The sequence below is a fragment of the Leguminivora glycinivorella genome, chromosome 11, assembly GCF_023078275.1.
Source record: "Leguminivora glycinivorella isolate SPB_JAAS2020 chromosome 11, LegGlyc_1.1, whole genome shotgun sequence".
Classification (NCBI taxonomy): domain Eukaryota; kingdom Metazoa; phylum Arthropoda; class Insecta; order Lepidoptera; family Tortricidae; genus Leguminivora; species Leguminivora glycinivorella.
The window spans coordinates 12,025,107-12,042,614 of NC_062981.1; the positions used below are offsets into that span (position 1 = coordinate 12,025,107).

At 35.5% G+C, this 17,508-nt stretch overlaps 1 protein-coding gene across 1 annotated transcript in view; it reads right to left on the bottom strand.

Moving 5' to 3' along the window:
* LOC125231275 overlaps window positions 1–17,508 on the bottom strand; it is a 229,675-nt gene that overhangs the window by 172,566 nt on the left and 39,601 nt on the right. The gene's annotated exons all lie outside the window — the stretch shown is intronic.

Sequence of the window (17,508 nt, forward strand, 5' to 3'; positions counted from 1 at the left end):
ATCTTGGGATTAGTTGTCAAAGCCGACCCCAGGCTCCCATGAGCCGTGGCAAATGCCGGGATAACGCAAGGAGGATGATGATGAGTCTAATTTCGAGATATGGACTGGCATTCGTGAAATAAAATGTGGAGTGAATCGTGGAGTCCGGCGACAACAATGTTAACAAATACAGTATTTATAAGAACACTGATAAATCAAACAGCATAATAAATTTACTTTATTTAATTTGTGAGCAATATTTGATTGTTCTATCTGTTTATTCATATCTATTCGGCACAATATTTTCTATTTATTTAATGATTCATACTTTTTACTGTGTTGCATAGTTAACACAAAGTTTCGTCTGTTTATTTTTTACAAGCAATAATTTTATTTGAAAAACACACGCGTGGAAAATGTAAGGGTTCAGATGTTAATTTTAATTAGGTAGGTACGGTAGGTACAGATGTAGTCCGAATAGAATGCCTTCGTATTGTTACGGAAACGTACGAACGTGTCATGCTACTTCAGTCAGTCTTAGTACAAGATGTACTGACATTGACTGAACTAGCACAAGTACGAACGTTTCCGAAGGAAACCCTTTTCGCACTACATCTGTATTTAGTTGTATGAGTTGTATCTATAAATCAATCATTACGTTAGTTAACAGTTTATTTCACAGTTGATTCTACTCGTATATAAACATTATACAGTCTAGTATTGCCTCACACAGTACCGATCTAACTGTTTTTTTTTTATTTAGTACATTCTCTCCACGCAGTTTTAAAAACTCGAAGAATCTGCACCTAGTGTCAGACTTTACTATAAAATTAGACTTATATTGACCGGGATATAGACCGTGATTACCTTTTTGATTTTTGTCGAAAAGGTAATCACGGTCTATATCCCGGTCAATATAAGTCTAATGAAAATAACCGTGAATCATTCAAAACTTTTACTATAAAATGTATGGAAATTTCAAGAGACTATAAAAACAGGGTCATGAACTCACTTGAGTTTATTGCATGCAGCAGCGCCATAAATACGATGGTCGATGTACGGTCAGAAGCATCCAGATAAGAGTAACAAACGTCTATTTTGTAAGTTGAGGTCAGACACTAAATATGTCAGTATCAAATTCTGAAGCGAAGTGACTTTTTATACATGTACTATCAGCTGCAAAAGTGCATGGATAAATTCGCCATGCACTTTTGCAGCTGATAGTACCTACTACCTACAGGACAGGACACTAGTGACATTTTTGTTCCGTCCCATTCACTAACAGAACAACCTTATTTTGACGTCATATTGCGACAAGAACTTTTTGAGAGCGCCTACCAGTCTTACCAACCGATCTATTAGAAAGGGGTGAAATTGTCATGTCATATTGCGACAAGAATGCGGGCACAATTTCACCCCTTTCTAGATCGGTTGGTAACACTGGTAGGCGCTCTCAAAAATAACTTTCAGGCAAGGAACGACGAAGTAGTAGTAGTAAACACTTTATTGCACAGAACAAATTACAACTAAGTACCTACAGTGAATAATTAATATAATGGTTACGTACAAAGGCGAGCTTATTAGGCTTGTGCCGTTTCGTTCGTTGATCGGAGCGCTCCGATCTCGTTCAATCGCTCCCATGAACTAGTTCGCTCTTTTAGGTCTTTTGCTCATTTAGTTCAGCCAGACCAGCGATCACTGCGGTCGGAAAGATCAGAACGAATGGGACCGAATAGTGTCAAAATTATACGAATAGTCCACAGATAGTAACATTCCGAGCCGAAAGGTTGTAAGTAACCGAAGTTTAATATGAAAACTTGACTTTTTTTGTTGCTCTGCTAAGTAGCTCTCGCTCTCGGTCGGCGCAGTCACACATTCGTTCGCGATCCAAACCGCTCGCGCTCGCCGATCCTATACTGAACTAAATGAGCAAAGACCGATTCTCAGACCACGGAAAGATTCAGTTCATTTCGGTCATTGATGGGATTTTATTCTTAACAGTTCATAGTTCGTGAACGACACAAGCCTAGAGCTTATCCCTTATCAGCATCGAAGTGTCACTTTAGGGCGACAATTACTGCCATGGTGAAACGGGCCACAGAAGGCTTCGCTTAGACGATGAAAATGTATTGAGAATATTGAGATAGGACAATGTATGAGGGTTCTTTGGGTAGGCTCCCATATAAAATGACTAGCTTTTACCCGCAGCTTCGCTCGCGTTAAATTCGAAATGGTGGAATGCTCCATACAAACTTCCACCCCCCATTCTAGGGAAGTGTGGGGTTAGAAAGAGACAAAATGTAGCCTATGTCACTCTCCATCGCTTCCACTAGCTGCACTTGAAAAATCACGTCAATTCGTCACTCCGTTATGTCCTGATTGTTACCAGGAGATACGCTATGTAATCTATGTATGTAGATGTGCTTTTAGAAAGTTTATTTGCAATAATTTATGAAAGCTGGAATAATTTTATAAATTGCTAGGAACAAGAAAATCCCATAATATCCCAATCATCATTTTTAACGCGTTTTAGGTATAAACCCGTAACTTCTAATCTGACTGTACTCTGTAACTACATCGATGCACGAAGTCGCGACTGTTTTTACTCCCAATCAGCCTAGCCGTTTAAAACAACGGTAACGTTACGTGGGCAGAACGAGAACGTATCGGTGGTCGTCATCCGCGCAATGATCCGATTGCGACGGACAATGGTCTCATTGAACCTGGGATACATTCGATTTTGTTTCATCCTCGTAAGTCCCAGCGCACTTGTAAAAGTACAAAATATATTTGAGTTTTGAGCTCTACTAGAAATAAGAGAAAGTTCCAAATTCGTAATCAGAAAAATTGGATTAGGTCTTAACGAGGTTAATATATCGGTAATCCATACTAATATTATAAATGGGAAAGTGTGTGTGTCTGTTTGTTTGTCCGTCTTTCACGGCAAAACGGAGCGATGAAATGACGGGATTTTTTAAGTGGAGATAGTTGAAGGGATGGAGAGTGACATAGGCTACTTTTTTTTCTCTTTCTAACGCGAGCGAAGCCACGGGAAAAAGCTAGTTTGATGATAAATGTCAATATGGCTCATTTGTCTTTCACCTGTAGCTATGTAAAAATATCTGTAAAAATACATACAATCACGCCATATCCCATCCCAGGGGTAGGCAGTGCATATGAAACTACTCAATTTGCAGTGCCACTTTTGGCAACTAAGGTTCTGTAAAAAAGTAGTTGTTTTTTAACCTCTAAAGCGTCTGTTTATTGATTCAATTTTGGAATCTTTCGCTAACAATATTAGCACGACGTAGGTACCTCAAAACAACTTTGTTCCCTGTAAAAGATAACCACATTTCAGTCACAAGTAATATTACAGTGTTTTATAATGTATAAAGTTTATAAACCATATTTTTGGTAAATATATTTTTTATTTGTTGGCTATAAATAGGTATACCGACTAAAACTAACTGAACTTTTATATATATCTTTCTAAGCAAACGAAGAAATGAATCCGATAATGTACAAAAGAGAATTTGCTTTGAAAACATTGGAAAGAAAATCTGTCTTATTTAACATTATTCCGCTTTGTTTTACTGACGACACTTATACTCGTCTGAAACGTTTATTCAATAAACCTAAAGTGCACTTTAGATTTACAAGAATCACCAAATGCCGCCTACTCTCATTCAAAACCAATCTTTACAAATTTAAAGAACACAAAGAATCCAGACGCTTAACGAAACTTTACCCATTAAAATGAAACTAAGCTATTATGTTACAAGAAAATAAATAAATTAAAATCGTTTTATTTATAAAGCGTTTGATAAATTTTATTACACTAATGTAATTATTTTCTTCTCAAGTGAAAATAATCGAGTGCAAATTTATGACGCTAATATAATATCATAAGTAGGCTAAGAGTTAAATAGTGTTCTTAAAATATAATCCATACTATAAAATATTTAGCCGATACAGTCATAATGTACACATTTGTTTATACATGATGTGCCCCAGAATATTATGCCATAACATAACTGCCGGCAAAATATTTTTAGCAGAAATAGTTGTATAATTACACATTTGTTTATACAATGATGTGCCCCAGAATATTATGCCATACCACACACAAGATTGACGAAACACAGTTTACTCCCTCTTCATCTCTGTTTTTAGGGTTCCGTATAGGGTTGTAAATAGAAAAAAAACCAAATGTTTTTTTTTCAGAATTATGAAAAAAAACATGAAAAAAAACCGAGCACCTTGGTTTTTTTTCTAAATATGGTTTTTTTTCAGATGAACAAATAATACGACAATAACGGTTTTTCGTGAGTTGTAACGTGTTTCAATAACAATAACGTACATTTTAATTCAGTATACAAACGTTTATTGGGGAATCCCCGATGCGGCGTGTAGCGTGGAGAGGCGGTGGTGTTGCCAACAGTAAATAGTGATAACTATACAAACTACAGATTTCGTAAATGTTACTTTTATAAGACCAGAAATTAAAGTTATTTGATTAAATTCGTTTAATAGTTAACATTAAGTCTAAAAAACCGTATAAAAGTATTAACTACTTTGCAAATTTTGAGATTTCGTACTTTAGAAAAAAAACATACTCCAGAAAAAAACTGTTTTTTTTCACGGTTTTTTTTCATGTTTTTTTTTTCAAGCCAGAAAAAAAACCGTTTTTTTACAACCCTAGTTCCGTAGTCAACTAGGAACCCTTATAGTTTCGCCATGTCTGTCTATCCGTCCGTCCGTCCGCGGATAATCTCAGTAACCGTTAGCACTAGAAAGCTGAAATTTGGTACCAATATGTCAACCACGCCAACAAAGTGCAAAAATAAAAAATGGAAAAAAATGTTTTATTAGGGTACCCCCCCCCCCTACATGTAAAGTGGGGGCTAATATTTTTTTTCATTCCAACCCCAACGTGTGATATATTGTTGGATAGGTATTTAAAAATGAATAAGAGTTTACTAAGATCGTTTTTTGATAATATTAATAATTTCGGAAATAATCGCTCCTAAAGGAAAAAAAAAGTGCGTCCCCCCCCCCTCTAACTTTTGAACCATATATTTAAAAATTATGAAAAAAATCACAAAAGTAGAACTTTATAAAGACTTTCTAGTAAAATTATTTTGAACTTGATAGGTTTAGTAGTTTTTGAGAAAAATAAGGAAAACTACGGAACCCTACACTGAGCGTGGCCCGACACGCTCTTGGCCGGTTTTTTTGCATAGCTAGACTTGCGTATACGTGTACGACTATCTTTACATGGGTGGTATTGCCTTATTTGGTTAGAATAATCCGATAGTAGTACATAAATAGGCTATTGCCTAGCCGGCCTAGGTATAAGATAATATGTACATTCAAAAAATCTCTGCTTTTTTTCTATGTCAGATACAAAATGGACTTTTAATTAATTTAACCACCTACGCAATGCACAAAATCGAGGTAATTCCTTAAATTCAAGACAAGACCTACTTTCGCAGGCTGTTGTCTGCAGACTAAAAGAAAGACATAAAAGGAATCTAGACTTTTACATTGAGGTGACCAACATGATACATGTGGGAGTGAGACACGCGATAAATGTAAACAAGTATTGTATGTAGCCGGCAATTGAATTTAACGCTTGCAACCGCCGCGCTGAAACGATATTCATATTTCTAATTGAATGGTGTACGTAGGCAATAGGCCGTTAGAGTCTAATTCGTACGTACAATATTTAGGTACTATATTTCAAATAATACCTATACATTTACGTAATTTTCATTATATTTTGTGTTCCTTTTTATGTGATGATTATAAGAGCTGACTACTTTTTATGGCACCTATGGATGACTACTTACTGCCTTGAGGCATTTAGTCCGCGTAGTGCAATTTTAAATAAATAATGTATTGGGAGCAAAATTAGTTTCTGGCATTGAAAAGCCATTTTCTCTTTTTTACAGTGTACCTAATAAATGTAATATATTATTTAAAACAATAATAATCTGATTCTACACGTTATTAAGTTAGATAAAGAAGTATACTTGTGCATACTATCACATACAATACGCACAATTTTTCCATATAGTTCCATTATCATCAGTAGCACATATTGTACGTCACGATACGTCTACTAATTAATATGCATTATGTACACAAATACACACTTTATAAATCGCTGAAACCGGTATTGACCCCGATTGTGAAATGTGGAGCGTGACGAAAAGGTTCCGAACGTTGAGATACGAGTGTCGAGTACTCGGGCGAGTTTTGTAATCGATGATTCAAGACTCGATCCTTTCATCAAGATAAGCTTTTATTTACTATGGTCTACCTGTGAACGCAGTCAATGAACTGACCCCTTCCCCCGTCCCGTCCTTCAGTAGCACGGACAGCCCTTATAGATATCCATTGTATATAATCCAGTTTGGTATAATTGTAAGGATAACAAGTCTCCTGTAAAAAAATAATCATGATTATAGTAGGCCGGGCTAGGCTTGCTTGCAAGCTTTTCAAATTCCACAGATAAAAACTTTCACATCTATAATAAGTAGGTAAAATATAATTTGTAGAAACAATTTTAATCGTTATTCCACTATCAGTTAGTAATAAATTGCAATTTAATCCAATTACACTAACATTACTTATTTCTTATCTTATCTAACCAACAGCTTAAGTTATGTTGAATTATGAAAGTCCGTAACTACACTAACTATAATACCTAATAATTAAAATAACTTCGTGCATTGTTTATTTGTTTAATTATTTTTGCCTGCTTGAGCAGAATAATTTACGTTATCTCGAAATGTGTAATCATTTTTTTCCTTCGTTATTGAATATTCGAGATAGGAGGACGTTTCCTTATGACTTTATTTCAGGATTTATGCACATAACGTAATAGGTATTTCATTATGTATATTATCGTTGTATGCGGGTAGTTTGTGAAATGTCTATCGGAAAATCGAAATCGTTTAAGGCCAGAGCGCGACAATGGCGTGTCTTAAACGTGCACGTGTGCTTAAATATTAGAGGCGTACACGCACACGTCACGCAAGCGGTGTGCCGTCTTTCTTAAGCACCTGTATATTACAACGTGCACGTATATGCAAACATTGCAAACGCAGCCGGTGTACACCCTTTAAATAAATTGGCTGGAATTTCTTACGAAACGAACTTTTTTCTAATGTCATAAGAGTGACAGCATGATTAACTGACGCTTTTATACACGAGGGACAATAATCGTAAATTTGTTTACCACACTCTCAAATTCTTTCATCGTATTAGATTTGGCTATCTCGCAGGCTCAACGGCCGTGAACCATGAATATCGCTACGCAAAACGTGAAACCAGTTTACAGATTTATATCCATACTGGTCCGATCAAAAGTAAGCTAAAATTATCATCTAGAAAATTCCTAATAACTGGTTTGTTGGACAACTTTGCCTGGTAGCATTTGACAGTAAAAAATAATGAAATTTAACGATGTGAATTGTCTCAGATTCAAGTAGCGAAGTAGATTTATTTACAATACTAAGGTAGACAATAGATATGCGATTTAATTTAAACAATGACTAATATTATGTATAAATTGTTCTCATTAATGCCATTGGAATTCGTTACGTCTGCATTTTACTAGGTCAACCGACATGCGGGTACATTTATATGTTTGTTATGAATCGGCATCCTAATGTTGGCCGTGACTAGTAAATATTTACAAGACAGAGTAACATAAAATAGCGAGTGCTGCGTAAATGTAAACAAGTGCACAATGCGAAAACCGTGAATTTCCGACACCTGTATCCTCAAATATTTTTTTATTTGCTAACATAGTGTCGTTAAATTTATAAACATAGTAACTGAGTCGTGCAAAATTGACTTTGCCAAAAACTGTTACAGTGAAATAGAAATGCAAATCCGTTCGTCTATTTTAGTCGATGACCGTGCAGCGTGTCGCGTGCATATGTACACACAAGCTTCCTTATTCAACGCATTTCCGAACTGGCCTTGCTTTCACTCGGTTCCTGCAAAATTTTGACATTTTAATGGATAGTTTTTTATAAGCTGGTTAAAATAAAACTTCATTTTAACGTTTGTTATGATTATAACAAGTTAACAACGCCGTCTGTTTTCTTTCCGTCATAAACTGTTACTTATTTCATTAACAAATCGATTATTTTTAATGATTGTAAATTTTATATAATTCGAACTTGACAATATCTGTTTTTAATCTGTCTAATCTTATTTTATTCGTACTTGGTAATGGATAAAGGTATTACGATCGAGTTCGAAGTTATCGTTATCTAGATTCTCATGCGATGTGTTTGATTTGATAGCCGAATGTTGACAAAGCAAACCAAATAAGTACTTCAATTTTGGACTTGCCTGCTGTGGCAACGTTTTGCCAAGCATTTGGCACGACTGGCGCCATTGTTAACGTCGGAACGAGCATGTAACGTACTATGTCATTGTGGCTGATGCCCAACTATGAAACTAGCTAAAAAACGTCCAAACAATGCTGTAATTTAGCAATCTACGACGCGACGCTTACCGGCATTTGTGGGAACTGCGAAACAATACTAGACTTGGTCATAATCGTTGGGATGTGTGAAAGGTTGAGGTTTGGCAAACACGTCAGTCAGATAGACTTTTTATTTTCATATCGTTGCGTTACTGCCGACACTGTTTCTACCTAATTGTCTAATGAACCTAACTGATATTGCAAGCTATAATTAGTGCAGGAAAGTTACGATTGGGAAGTATGGCGAATTGGAAATAATTAGTTAGCTATTGCTGTAGTTTTTAGCGTAATGGATATGTTTATGGTATCACGATCGTAGTACTACATACAAACTAAAAAAAACGTAGTTTGATTTCCGGTACAAGGTACATACTTCATTACTAACGCCGAAATTTGAACTGCGCAAAAAAGTGATTATTGATGATCCTATTATGTAATTAAATGCTCTTAGTTAAACATTCGTCATAATGATACCATTAGGTACTACTTATAACGACTAACACAGTCTACTTCCATACTATAAATGGGAAAGTGTGTGTGTCTGTTTGTTTGTCCGTTTTTCACGGCAAAATGGAGCTACGAATTGACGTGATTTTTTAGGAGGAGATATTTGAAGGGATGGAGAGTGACATAGGCTACTTCTTGTCTCTTTCTAACGCGAGCGAAGCTGCGGGTAAAAGCTAGTGTACTTATAAGTAAGACTGCATTTTCACTCTGCCGTACGTAGCATAGGCCACATTAAAGTCTAAACAGACTCGTAAAGTTTAAGATGTTGACTTATACACCTAAATTGAGTTACCTACAGTACCTGTATAGTCATACTTGTTATGGAGAATTATTGTATTATTGACGTGTAAATTGGTTTTACAAATAAAATATTATGATTATGATTATGATTATGAATTTTTGGCCAAAAGCTGCACTTTTGGATGGAAGCAAGCCGCTTTGCATGGTGATAGTAGACATCATAGTAAACGATTTTTTCCGAGGATATCGAAATTTCATCCCTTAGGAAGCCGAGCGTAGCGAGGTGTTTTATGAAAATGAAAAAATTCTATCTTTTTATTGTATCGTCCGATTTTGACAAAACGTATCTCAAATGAAAGGTATTGATTTTTGTAATTTAAAAAAAAATACAAAGAAAAAAAATTTGAAAGAAAAGTAAGAAAAAAATTAAAAAAAGTAAATTTACGTCTCGCACTGAATAACTTCAAAGAATGACAGACAAAATGTACAATGTCGATATACGAGTTTTTTTTTAATCGAAGATAGATAAATTTGTAGTTTAAAACTGAAGACCGCATTGAAATCGGATTAGCATTTTTTAAGATGCAAGTTGCCAAAGTTGGGAAAGATCGCTTTATATGGCCACTTTGAAATTCCTTTGCCAGAAAGTCAGAAATGATATGTTTTCTGACACAGAAAAATACATAGTAACAGTACACAATAAAAAGATAGAATTTTTTTAATTTTAATAAAACACCTCGCTACGCTCGGCTTCCTAAGGGATGAAATTTCGATATCCTCGGAAAAAATCGTTTACTATGATGTCTACTATCACCATGCAAAGCGGCTTGCTTCCATCCAAAGGTGCAGCTTTTTTTTCATAACTAGTATGACTATGTAGGTACCTACGCAGTTTCAAAAGGGAAAACGAAGTCGTTTTCCCTCTAGAACTTCGTACTTGCGTAGACACTTGTTTGGACAATATAACACCAAAAATGTTTGTTTTAAGCAAGAAATATTTAATACTGCCGGCGTATCATGCTGCCAATTTTATCACTTATCCACGTGGATAAGACATATGTCACTCTCACACTGACATACTTGCTAAAGCGTGACGGATGCTTTATCCACGTGGATAAGTGATAAAATCGGAAGCATGATACGCCGGCTGGACTGACAAAGCCCATACAAAAAAGCGTACCCCAAAATCATATTTTCCCCAAATATTTTTGGGTGTTTTTATTTTTTAAAGAACAAATTACTTATTTTTTTATTTTAAAATCATGATATTACGTCAACTAAATACACATTTTGAAAATAATAAATTTGTAGGCATCATCAGTGTAGTTAGATAGTATTTAATAGGTGGCGCTAAAAAATCGAGGATCGATTCTTACTATGAAGTATGTAAATCCTATACTTATAAATAATCCTTGGTTTTAAGTATGCTAGTAAGATTTTCGGATTAATCGCGTCATATTATTGAATTGAGTCGCACGAGCGTTCCCACATAAAACTGAATGAAAGTGAAGTTGACTGAGAATCTAGAATGTATACAACACGCCTTTGTTAGAGTTATGTAAAGTGGGTTACATTAGACATGTTAATACAACCTTTGCGACAGTTTCACCGGTGTTAACACGCTGTCGTAAGTCGTAAGTAAGACGACTTTGTCAAGCAAATGGTAATTGATTTAATTAGTACCGTACTATTGCATTATTAACATGAATCATTGTCATCTGCAAATAGATTTAAACTCGTTAATCTATTTAACCTTATACACCTATAAGTATAATATTTTGTATCAATAATAGTAACCGGTAGCAATAGTTTAATTTCGTACCAGGGTGATCAAATGACAATAAAGGGAAGTTACAACCTTCATGTTATCATAACAATTCATAATTTTACAGATTTCCTTGCGTTTTCCCATTTTCCGCGGACGTCATCTTTTTATGAGCCCTATGACACCTATCTCAGGTTAGCATAGTAAAGGAAATAGGTTCAAGTGCATTTGTTTACAAAAACTTATTTATTGGGAGGTCGCCTTTTGATTCAAAACAATGACGTCTCTACTCTATTTGAAGCAATGATCTAAAGCACATTTGGCACCAGAGGGAAAGCCATAAATCATTTCAACTGCAGATAAAATGACAATTAAACTGCGCTTTATGGGACTCCAGGGGCATGCACGTGCTCATCAGATCCTGGACTTGTTGTGTATTTACTAGTTTTATTAGTTCTCCTACTAATTATATATTACTTAAATACTGACATACCTATACATTTACACAAATTGAAATACACTTAGTTGGATGAGTTAACATTACAATTGTTAACATGTAAATAGGCACAAAACTTATACATAAATTATAGGTATTATTTGAGCAATTCCCGAAAAGTTTGTACATTTGGATCACGTCGATTTTGATAAAAATTGGTAGGCTGATAGAGGTCATGATGCTGAGCAAGATTCACTAGGTTTCCCAAAATGTACTGCAGGTAGTTTGTATGAAACCTTCATTTTTTGTTACCCGAGTTCTATACATTTTCGGTAATGAAAAGGAAAGTTTCATACTATCTACTTAGGACGTTTTGGGAAACCTAGTGGATCTTACTCAGCATCATGGACTCTATCAACCTACCAATTTTTATCAAAATCGGAGACGTGATCCAAATGTACAAACTTTTCGGGAATTTCTGATTTAAAGTTTAGACTGTCGTCAAAATTTGGTAACATTCGGTATCAGAATAACAACTACATACACACATATATATATATATATATTATATATATATATATATATATATATATATATATATATATATATATTTTTCTTTATTTAAAGAGCTTTGTCACTGTTGTGACGATGTCGCTCTGTACAGATATAAACAATACATTTTATCGTCTACTTAATCCTAACGCAACAATTTTATACAAACTTTTTGCATCCTCAGATAGTGGTTGCCCCAAGATTTGGTTGCAACCCCCAACTTCAAATAAGGTTTTATTCTTGAAATCTTTTCTCGCACTTTCGTTCCGGACACATTCCATGATGATATGGTATGCATCTTCCAAAATATCACATTCGATATATATATATATATATATATATATATATATATATATATATATATATATATATATATATATACATATAATCACGCCTGTATCCCATAAAGGGGTAGGCAGAGCTCATGAACTACTAAGTTTCAGTGCCACTCTTGGCAAAAAGGGGTTGAAAGAAATCCGAATTGTAACAACTAACTCATCCAAACTTTGAATAAAAGTCGCAATTGTTAATTAAATATCATCGTTTTATCAACTGATATTTGTATAATATTTAATTAACAATTAGTGACAAAGCATCTGTCAATTAAACATATCTGTAAGATATAATTGGCATTCATGAGCCCCGTCGCGAGTGAGAGTAATCAAGAAGTGGCAAGTAAGAGATAATCGAGAAAGTGTTTATTTTTTATGAGTGGTGTTTTGTGCCGATTATTCGTACATTTGCGGTTAATGGCGCGTAGTCATCCTCATAACACTCTGTGCCTCTGTGGTCATGAATTACCTATTCTTGACTATGAACAAATAGTGGATATTTACGTGTAGATTTGATTATATTTTAGGGCTTATTTTTTTATATTATTACTAAGTTTTTTTTTTTATAGGACATTCTTACACAGATTGACTGAGTCCCCATGGTAAGATTGGTAAGCGCAAGAAGGCGGGTGTTGCAGGTACTCAGACAACGATATAGGTATATAATACCTATACAAATACTTATATACATAGAAAACATCCATGACTCAGGAACAAATATCTGTGCTCATCACACAAATAAATGCCCTTACCGGGATTCGAGGCAGGGTCTACACGCTAGGCCAGACCGGTCGTCAAACTATTGGCTGCCATTTTGCTAAAACCGAGAAGCAGAACTTCCTAAGATTTTTCAAAAGTTTTTTAAAATCATGCATTAAGCAGGTACAATAGAATTACGTACAAGGTAGTTACGTTTTAAACCAAAGATAATAAAATATGACTGTTAGCAACATTATAATATGTTACCTAATTAATAGGTATTTATAACTATTATATATTACCTAGGCGTCCTAGGTAAAAAAGATAATTACATAAACTTACATGTTTTACGTTAAAAATGACACACTGAACAATAATAAAGATAGTACACGTAAAGTTTCAAGGAACGTGCGATATCTTTCATAAAAAAGTTACTCGAACTATGTAAAGATTTTTCCGAAACAATAACAATTTAAAATATTTATTCTTACTTAGGTAGGTACATTTTTGAGGGCAAATTGTACCTATTTCTCTGTATCCCATCCCATACATTTTATTGATTCGCTCGGTTAATCTCAAGTTCCCTATTCAGCTTACACCAAGTGGTAATCTTTTGTAACCGATAGATATGTAGCTATTGTAAAAAGCAGTTAATATTTTCAAAGTCTACTTTGAACCTAACTTCACCTTACCCAACAGTAGATAAAATAACTTTAATAGAATGCTATCGCATAAATCGCATTGCAACTCGCCAACATCCGTTGACGAGATAAATTCGCAATAACTGACATTGCAATTTGACAAATGAAACCTTATTGGGAATAATTAAGGACTACCTTTGGTTAGTCTAATCCATATCTTGTTGTAAAGTACCTATTCTGAGACCCAGACAGGGCCTGGTGCCAGCTTATGAGCTTACTAAATCAATGCACTAAATATCCTGACACCGAGTTTTATTGGTATTAATCTTCTGTGTTTTTCCATCACATATTGATTCAGGTGCAATGAACCTTCTCATGAGAATTTCTGATGAAATTTCAAATGGAAAGAACCTTATTGCACTCGTTGATAACAACTTCTGAGATGGAAAGCCACTTTTGGCTGACTGATCAATATCAATATGCAGAGAATTTAAAACGCCAAAAAAAGGAATAGAAAAAACTACAACCTACTCTATGTAGGTAGATAACCTAAATAGCATTAGATGGATGCAGTCGATGCCAAAATTAAGTAGGTATTTTTCTATATTTAATTTTTCTTTTCATAAGGATGACTGACGTAAAAGCGTGCAAAAGTGTGAACATAATCTTTGCCGTAGGCCGAACCTATAGTTAAGACAATAGATTGCATCACTGACTCACCGTAATGGGTGGTATAAGTTACGATAGCATCGATAAGAGGTCATGGCATTAGCCATTATTAGCATCAAACGCACACGTAAGCAGACTCTCAATTAAAAGCCTAATATCAGATCGTCCACATTGAAATTAGTTTTTAATGGAGGTTATATTATATAGATATTATGAATGATTTAAAGGTTGTGCATACCGAATGCGTGTACGCAGCTGTACAGTGTACACAATGTACACATTCGCGTATATATCTACACACCACGCGCGTGATAATGCGTGCACAGCTCCAAAATGTTGCCACACGTATACTCGTGTTCTTGCACGGTTCGCACAGCACACGCCTCAAGCGGGCGCAGGCCTAATGTGGCATGTGGCCACTATTTATTAAACCTACTAAGTATGTTCACTTAATAATTTAATTAAAAAAAACTTTATTGAAACAACACATAAATACAATAATTTAATTACTGAGTGACTCACTATTCTATATATGTATTACATCATACGTTAGCGTATAACGACCTCATGTCACATTCCTATTCAAGATTAAACTATCTCATTCTATATTCCAGTCATTAAAAAAGCGGCCCTAGGTCATGCATTCTAGAATCTAGATCTCATAATCTCTAGAGCCCTGACACGAACATATTTTACTCGTAATATTAGATGCGTCAGTGAAGGAGGTGTCGACATGCTGGCATTAACTACTGAAATTACATCTCTAGTTGATATTTATGTCACTCTCGAGGCACATATATTGCTAATGCTATTAAAATTACCTACACGTTATGTTATTACAGAAAACAAAAAATACCTTCAGACCCTCTAGCACAATTTGCCTTGTCGCGCGCGAGTCCATACTTGAAGTCGCGCTTGATGTATGGACTCGCGCGCGACAAAGCAAGTTGTGCTAAAGGGTCAGATTTACTGGAAACCCGTCTGTCAGTTTTTCCAGATTGTTTTCCTATTCTTTAACGAAATAGCAGTTAATAAGCTAAAACGTTACAGTCGTTACTGGAAAGTTAAAATTACAACCACGGTATGTTTCAATTTGAAACTACTCATATTACTAAATATAGACCTACTTGCTTGACTTACCCCAAATTATCTAAATAAGCCGAATGCCGAACTCGTACCGAAATTATATATTTATATGTTATGTAGTATGAGCTTACCAAATATATACCTTATATAAGTTATAATTTAGATCAGTACCTGTAACAAGAAATGAATTTAATTTATACACATTATTACATAACAAATATATATTATACATACATACATACAATCACGCCTGTATCCCATAAAGGGGTAGGCAGAACACATGAAACTACCAAAAAGCTTCAGTGCCACTCTTGGCAAATAAGCGGGTTAAAGAAAACGAAACTGTGACATTGCATGACAAGTTGCCAGCCTTTCGCCTACGAACAAATTTAACCCGTATCCCATAGTCTCCTTCTACGACACCCACGGGAAGAAAGGGGGTGGTGAAATTCTTAACCTGTCACCACACAGGCAATATATATTATAATTACCTATAGATAAGTAAATAGGTCAGGTAGGTTACAAATAAAATTGCATCTAGAATTTTACGTTGAAATGTATTTACCTACATTAAACGGATTAGGTAAAAAAAATCTCTCAGTCGCTTTCTAGCAGTAACTCAAATGGCAATGTAAGTGCTCCCATCAATCTTCACTCCAAACATGTTTGCAGTTTAAAAGTAAACTTGCCAAGTAGTGTATCAACTATCGAACACTGCATACTTAGAGTATTTTATACAGCCTGGCAAAAAAGAGTAGAAATTAAAAAGTGGCAACATCGTTGTGTCGTCTCGTTTTCTCACACATATTATAAGAAAGGGACGACACGACGAGGTTGCCTTTTATAAAATTATATAAAGTTCGTCGCTCCGTTTTGCCGTGAAAGGCGGACAAACAAACAGACACACACACTTTCCCATTTATAATATTAGTATGGATTAAAAGAAGAGAACACCTTGCCCATTTTTCAAGCAGCTTACTATTTTTACATAGATCCCTATTTAATAATCTAATGAAAAGTGGACTCGCTTTCAGCGCCACAATCGTGTAAAAACCGTGTTATCAATATAGTGTCCTTCTAAATAAGATCTCTGAATTTATTACTAATCTCACAAGACAGCTTCACCAAATTATGAACTTTTCCCCTCACTAGCTCGGAAACACGTGTTTTGTCCTTTAATACCAGCGGGTAAAAACGCATTTTATCCACTAGTGGGTAAAGTAATTTGACCTTGAATAACTGCTTTTAAATTGATAAAAGTAGGTGAATCTAGTAATAACGATGATTTACCACCTGTGGAATTACTGGAAGCAGTGATAAACGCATTTTTTGCGTTGTAGTTTCCTCGCTATAGTGAGGGGAAAAGTTTTGTGTTACACTCGGGTGCAAATGTATTTTACTTCTCGTGTGTTAAAAAACTCGCAAGTTCAGGATTCTATTCTCAAACCACTCGCTTCGCTCGTGGTTCAACTATAGAATCCTTTCACTTGCTCGTTTTTCAATTCCACACTCGGCGTTAAAATACAACTTTGCCCCCTTGTATAACAAATAACTATTTTTCAGTACAGATAGTCGTTTTTTTACGCACTAGTTCGAGAAGTGGTTCATTATATGCCAGGTCGAAACTTCGGAGGCTCATCTGTACTGAAAAACGTCGTACGATACACGTGCGAAAAGGAAATTCGTAACTCGCGTCGATTTAAAACACTCCCTTCGGTCGTGTTTTAATTTATCGCCACTCGTTTCGAACTTCCTTTTTTACGCACTTGTATCGTAATGTACTATCTCAGTAGCCACATAATTATGTTTACGATAATATCCCATTAACGCCGTGTCTTACGTGTCTTACGACGGTCGCGCGACCGTCGCCGCGCCGTCGCGTCTCATCGCATCGTCTACTTCCATATCGATAAGGTTTGATTTCGTATGCGTCGCATCGCCGTCGCGCGACCATCGCGCGACCATCGCGCGACCATCGCCCACGCAAGACACGGCGTAAGACGATACAGGAGGGGTCAATTCTCCATACAAACGCTCTCGACTATTTCCTCCCTGATTTTCGAAGATAGAGCAATGATTTTTTCAACACAGAT